The following is a 6474-nucleotide window of genomic DNA, read 5'->3' on the forward strand; positions in this document are numbered from 1 at the left end:
GGCTGGGCCATGGTGGGAGGGATGCAGAGGAGGAGGCAGGTGTTAGGATCCCTGTCCTCATATGTGTAACAGGCTTAGATTGCTCCTTCCTGGGGCCCTGGACGGTGGAGCCATGGCCAAGTGGGTAAAAATACAGAGGCATATTTAGATCGCAGCAAGCACGAACTTTCTAATAATTTGACCACTCTGACAATGGACTGGCCCCATCTCACAGGGGAATGTCATTAGATGGCATCCAGCATGGGCCAACTAATCACTTGGCAGGAACTGATGCTGGACCAGGTGACCTTCGAGTTCTCTTCCTATTGAGTTTCTCTTCTGTGCTTATAGATGGATCCTAACACTGGATGAGAGAGTCCAGGCATTTTTAGGGGCAGAGGAACGTCCCGGGGTTTTCAATTCATTGCATGCATTTCAACAATGAACACTGATAATTTGTTGCCCTCCAGGGAGCTGCTTTATTGTTTTTGAACTTCTATTCTTTGGGGATTTTTGAAGTATGTGCTATTCTTTATTCATATAACAAAAGCTGCCAGACCACTGCTTCAGACCCACTGTGGGAGGACTTCAGAGCAAATAAGTTAACAAACACCTAAAGTGTTCTCTGCTTCAGTGTGGTATTCGTGCCTTCTCATTTCATGATCATGGTATCTCCCCTGCCAGGTAAGTATTGCCTTCTCATTTCACATCCACTTATCAGCACCTTTCCATACGGTCAGAATTTTATATATCCCTAGCTGCCTCTCCATCTTTGCTATCCCAAAGTTGGCCCTTCTAAATTCTCTCTATTCTGCTGTGGCCTAGTGAAAGAACTATTACATTAGTAGTTAGAATTTCAAATAGGAAGTGAACAAATAGGTTCAGAGCAAGGAACTGAAGGACCTGTTCAATTAGTAAATCGCCCCATCCGTTCTATATGTAATACATGGACTTTGATACATTGATTTGATTTCAGCCTTCCTTCTCCCCCACTTCCAAAAGTCTAGAGTATTTTGTATCTTTGTTAAAGATTAGGAAAAATTAGGACATGTGGACTCGTGGCCCCGAATATAAAATGTTTTTAAAGTACACCTTCCCATATCAAGAGAAGAAACAGTGGCCCAGCAGTGAGGCCGCCACCCCGTCCTGCACCAGCCAGCTAATGCATCAGAGCAGCTAGTCTGGCTCCCCCATGGCGGGAGAGCTGCGGCTGCCCAGTGTTAGGAGACCATGTCCAGCCTTGTAGGCAAGAATGCTTGGGCCTGCCCTCCACAGTCTCATGCTGCAGTTGTGTGTTCTAGGGAACCCACACCATCTTAATCATGCCTGCCAGGGAAGAAATTCTTTCTCTTTTTTTTTCCCCAAGACCTATTTCCCCAGTATCGTTTAAACATATTAAATCACTGTTAGTACGCAGAGTGGGCATCATGTTAGCATAAGATCTAATCAGAGCGAGTCTGCTGGTCTCCAAAGGCTTTATTCTTTTTGTCTCTTTCCTCTGTTTTCTTGTTAGACTGAAGAGCCTTTTCTGACATCCTCATTTGTTCTGCTGTGTAATAGCATGGGATCTTTCAGAGCTGTTGACATCTGCTCCACTCTAGAGAGCTGCAGAACCGAGCCAGCAAAGCAATAATAATTATGCCCGAATGGACTGCAAAGGATGTAAGAGATAAGAAGGAACACAAGAAAGAAAATACATTCGATGCCATGTTGTTCCAGCCTGGAGTGAGTGCGTGTGTAAATGTACATGTTTTCAGGCCATACACTTATACGTGCATTGTAGACACAAATCATTTTCCTGAGAGCAGTGAACTGGGAATCACTCTGGCTCAGAGTTCTCCAAATTCCCAGTCCCTGCTCCTTCCCCCAGAAGGCCACATGCAATGTGGGCGCTGTTTCCTACATTGCAATAGTGGTTTGTAGGACACTGGACAGAGGAACCTGTTTCCTTCTGCCCCCACCCTCGTACACAGCTGTTTCTTCTTCCCAAGACACTACTCTGGGGATAAATTTTTGTTGAGAAGATGCTGTAGGTGTTCCTGATTGTCAAGACGGTAGTTATTAAACTGACCTACTGGCCTCATACTAATATTAAAAATTGTACTTGGCATCTATTAAATGCTTAGTATTTGCCAGATACTCAGTAAGCACTTCATGTGCAGAATCATTCTTCCTTAAAGAACTCTACAAGGCCAGGGTGCTTGGGTGGCTCAGTGGATTAAGCATCCAACTCTTGATTTTTGCTCAGGTCATGATCTCAGGGTTATGGGATTGAGCCCTGCGTGGAGCCCTACATCAGATTCCATGCTCAGCACAGAGTCTACTTGTCCCTCTCCCTCTGCTCCTCTCCCTGCACATGCTCTTTCTCTAAAAAAATCTTTAAAAGAAAACTCTCTACAAGGTTGGTGTTACTATTATCTGCATTTGCAGATGAAAAGAGCATTGAGTGGTCCCACAGCTAACAAAGAGGGACTGCAAAAATTGACCCTAGGCATCTGCATTCTTAGGTACTAGGCCATATTCCCAGAGGCCTTGCTTGTGCATTGAAAGAGACTGGGTTTTTTTGCGGCTGTTGTTACACAAGAACAAAAGAACTGTCATGTCATTCATTTGTGATTCTTCAGCAAAGCAGCCAGGTTGCTCAGTGACGCACTTGGTCAGTTCCATGAACAACCAGTCAGTTTAACAAAGAACTAAAATAAACTCTCCAACCAGAGAGCCCAGTTTTGTTTTGTTTTGTTTTTCCATTGGATTAGCTGATTATTTTGTAGAATCCAGGAATCCTACTGAGGCTAGTTGTCTTGAGGTCAATTAGGACCCAGCATGAGCAAGCCCTGCACCTAGTTTCAGGGCCCTGCTTCATCCAGAAGCCAATGCAGCTGGGATGGACCAACCCTTAGCAACAGTTGGAGACAGAAGGGGCTCATCAGTTGAGAACATATTCTTCGTATCTGTGCCTCCCGCCTCCCTCAACCTTTTTCCATATGACCCTGCCATTCCCACTCTGAACTTACACCATAATCTTCTGACATTTTTTTGCTTCTTCAGAAACCTCCTTAGAAGGCCCAAATGACTCATTTATGCTGAAGCGACCCCACTTAGAAAGATTCATTTTAACTAGAGGAAATGGGTTAATTAGGCCAAAGGATTATGTCTCCAGTAGTGGCCTCAGAGGCTTCTGGTTCCCCTAACAAGGGAACTGGTACCTGGGGTAGGGGGAGCCTCCATGTCATTTTTATTGTCCTACTCCATGGGAAGAACATTTCTCCATCTACTTCTATGGCTGGATGAAGATGGAGCAGAGACAAGGGTACAGAACCTAACACAAAGGCCCTGCTCAGGACCTGGGAGTCATGAAGGTCTTCATGGAAAAGCATTTCACAAAGTTAACATCGTAAAATATGAAATTCAACACTCAATGACATTTTAGAGAAAAAGACTGACCTAAAAATTAGAAGTTTGGGCAGAGAAAAAGGGCAAATGGGGATTATTCTGGGAAGGGAAGGAGAGAATAAACCTTGAGTGAGAGGAAAATAAAAACATCCTGTGCATCCTGTGCATCACATCTGTCTACAGCTGTGCTGCTGAAAGTCCTCCACCAGGAAGAGTGGGCAGCCAGCAGGCTGGACATTGCTAGAGCAGCCAAGGGTCCAGGAGGGCAAAGGCTGGTTGGGGCTAGGGATGAAACTAGAACACATCGGGAACCAAGAAATAACAAGGCTCCCCTCTGTGTGTGCCCGGCATCGGCACATGTATTGTCAGGCCCAGCCTGGGCCAGCATTTGCATCAACAGCCCAGTGATAGTAAGGCTCACACCGTATGTATAGATGGTAGCTCCTAGAACCAAAAGCTATCAGCAGGTGAAACGTACCCAGCCTACCAAGGTTCGACTTCTAACACATCACATTGTCTTTCTGGCTTTTGAGTTTCAGTGTGATCATTCTTCCACCTCCGTTACAACTTGTAAGCCATACAGGAACTCCAGTGACGACTTAGGAATTCGTAGGGTAACTGGAAGGTTCTGTATTGCCTTCCTGAGTCCCTGAGTTCAGTCATTTGGATCTATAGTTGGTCTTTCCTGGGTGAATTGCAGCAATGTGTCTGGATTCCCCCCAGTGAGGGAGCTCTGAGAGCCCAGCGAGGCCAATGGATGCAGGGTTCTTGTAGCCCTTTCTGGAAGGGTGACAGATGTGAGGGAGAGCTGACCCCAGAGAGCATCTGTGCAGCCAAAGGCCGCTGCCTGGCTCAGGTCCATCTAGATCAGCAAATCTGCATATTGTAGTTCAGTAGGGACTGCTGCTCTTGATTTAATTAATAGTTTGCATAATTTTCCTTAGGAAGAACTGTTAGCACATCAAAAGGACATTGAAAGTATCCGTGATGATAATAAATACAAACCTAGTTCATCACTTGGTCAGTTTCCACAAATACCACTCTGTTGCACTAAGCTTGCCCATTGAGGTGCCCTAGTTAAGTTCACAGCCAGCCAAGTGGGAAAAGTGAACAGAGGCTCAGTCTGTGACCTGGTTGATGGTGAAAAGCCAAAATCATTTTTAAAAGGATATATTTTCTTTGAATTCCCAAATACCTGAAAAATGCCAGAGGCACGTGTATGACTCTTCCCTTCCCTCCTCCCACTTAAACAGTTTCATGGAGAACCTGCTGTGCTGCTAGCACTTTTCTTTGCATCTCAAGGGAGCACTTTGTAAAAATGTTTTTAGAACACTAATTTTTATAACACCCCAGAGGAAGAAGAAAAGGTGGGTCATTTACATAAAATTAAAGAATCCTGTACAGCCCATTTCTGTCCCACCCCCAAAGAAGAGAGAGAGGGAGAGGACAGCAAATGTCCTTCAAACATCAGTAGCCATGTGAGGTTTGACTCAATAAAGAAAATGCCTCTGAAGGCAGAAGGTAGAGAACCAGAGAATCTGACCAAGCCCCCCAGTGGCTCAGGATCTGCCAAAGCATAGGTGAAACCAAACCACCCAGTTATGTGCACCTCTGGGCAGAATTCTAAGGAAGCTTGGTTCTGTGTGGTAAGTATACTCCATAAAATCCCTCCAGCCTCTCCATGGAAACTTTGGCAGTTAAAGCCTGTGGACTATTTTCAAAAACGAAAATTCAACTGATTTGGCTAAAAAAAGAAGTACTTTAGTCATGTATGTACCACACCCAGCCTCATTTTCATACTGAACACAATGAATTTATTTTTTTCATAGTCATCATCTGGCAGGTCTGAGCCTGGTCTTACTAACTGGAAACTGGAGAAGTACGTTCAGAAATGAACAAGATGTCCCCGAGGCAACCAGAATGCCATCCAAAGTGGCAGGGCAGTGTTGGCCTCTGTCCTCTGTTCCTGTTCCTCCTTGCTGCTCGAACTCTGGCTCCCGCTGGCATTTCTCTTTCTGCCACAGAGCTCTCCGGCCTCCAGGGACGTGGATCCAACCCCAGTTCCCGCCTCCACTCGACCCAGGGGTTGGATCTGATCTGGTCAGGGGTCATCTCAACCCACTGCCAGTGATTGGTTCAGAAATGGGTGTGTAATCATTTTGGCCGATGAACAAAAGGAGAGATTTTTCAGAGACTGCCTTGGGAAGAGTTTCTCTGAACATCACCATTCCTGGATGGGAGGTCCCTCTGAGACAGATGTCTTGCTGCCAGGTTGAGGATGAAGGTGCAAGCACAAGTGGGCAGAGCAAAGAGAAGAGTGGGAGAAAGGGGCAGGAGCCACAGGACCCCACCCACCCCAAAGCCTCAAACCTCTAGACTTTGGTTTTGGGGGCTGTACTTTATTTTAGCTTATAAGCCAGTTTGAGTTTTCTATTGCTTGCAATAAAGAAATCTTAATACAAGTTGTCAAAAACTAAAAACTTCTAAGTACTAATGAGAAAAACAAAGCATGTGGCCTATGTAAAGAAAGAATGTAATATTGACCAATGGATAAAAGGAAGAGAAACTGCAAGGTAATAGAACTAAGATAAGATGGCTTCCTTCCAGTGCAAAGGGTTAAACTATCAAATAATTTAGTGCCAAACCTAAAGCACTGTCCTCACTCAGGATGGCTTGAATATGACCCTCTTGGCCATCAACCATGGCTGTACTCAACCTCAGCATAAGACCTGTTGTAGAGCATGAAATAGATGCAACCTAGCATACTATTTAAAGTGGCCCTCAAGGGGCACATGGGTGGCTCAGTGGTTGAACGTCTCCTTCAGCTTAGGGTGTGATCCTGGGTCCGGGGATCGAGTCCCGCATTGGGCTCCCCCCAGGGAACTTGCTTCTCCCTCTGCCTATGTCTCTGCCCCTCTTTCTGTGTCTCTCATGAATAAGTCAATAAAGTCTTTTAAAAAAAGGAAAAAAAAAACATAAAATGGGCCTCAAGATGCCTGGGTTGAGATACCAGAGATTGTTCTGGAGGCTCTGACAATAATAATACAATTCCCGATGGAAGGGCATGGGCCGGAGGAAAGACATTTAAATTCGTGGAAGCGA

At 45.2% G+C, this 6474-nt stretch overlaps 1 long non-coding RNA gene across 5 annotated transcripts in view; it reads left to right on the forward strand.

Moving 5' to 3' along the window:
* The window catches only part of LOC102156413, a 30812-nt gene extending 24653 nt beyond the window's left edge, over nt 1-6159 (forward strand). Inside the window, exons 6-8 of one of the 5 annotated variants that reach the window (XR_005372620.1) lie at nt 530-663; nt 1493-1704; nt 5202-5859. This is a non-coding gene — a long non-coding RNA (uncharacterized LOC102156413). Of the gene's footprint in view, nt 1-449; nt 664-1492; nt 1705-2227; nt 2690-5201 lie in introns of those variants that run through there. The other 4 variants (XR_005372618.1, XR_005372617.1, XR_005372619.1 and 1 more) reach the window with 4 other exon arrangements.
* Nucleotides 6160-6474: the final 315 nt, after the last annotated feature.

This window comes from Canis lupus, chromosome 17 (assembly GCF_011100685.1).
Source record: "Canis lupus familiaris isolate Mischka breed German Shepherd chromosome 17, alternate assembly UU_Cfam_GSD_1.0, whole genome shotgun sequence".
NCBI lineage: Eukaryota > Metazoa > Chordata > Mammalia > Carnivora > Canidae > Canis > Canis lupus.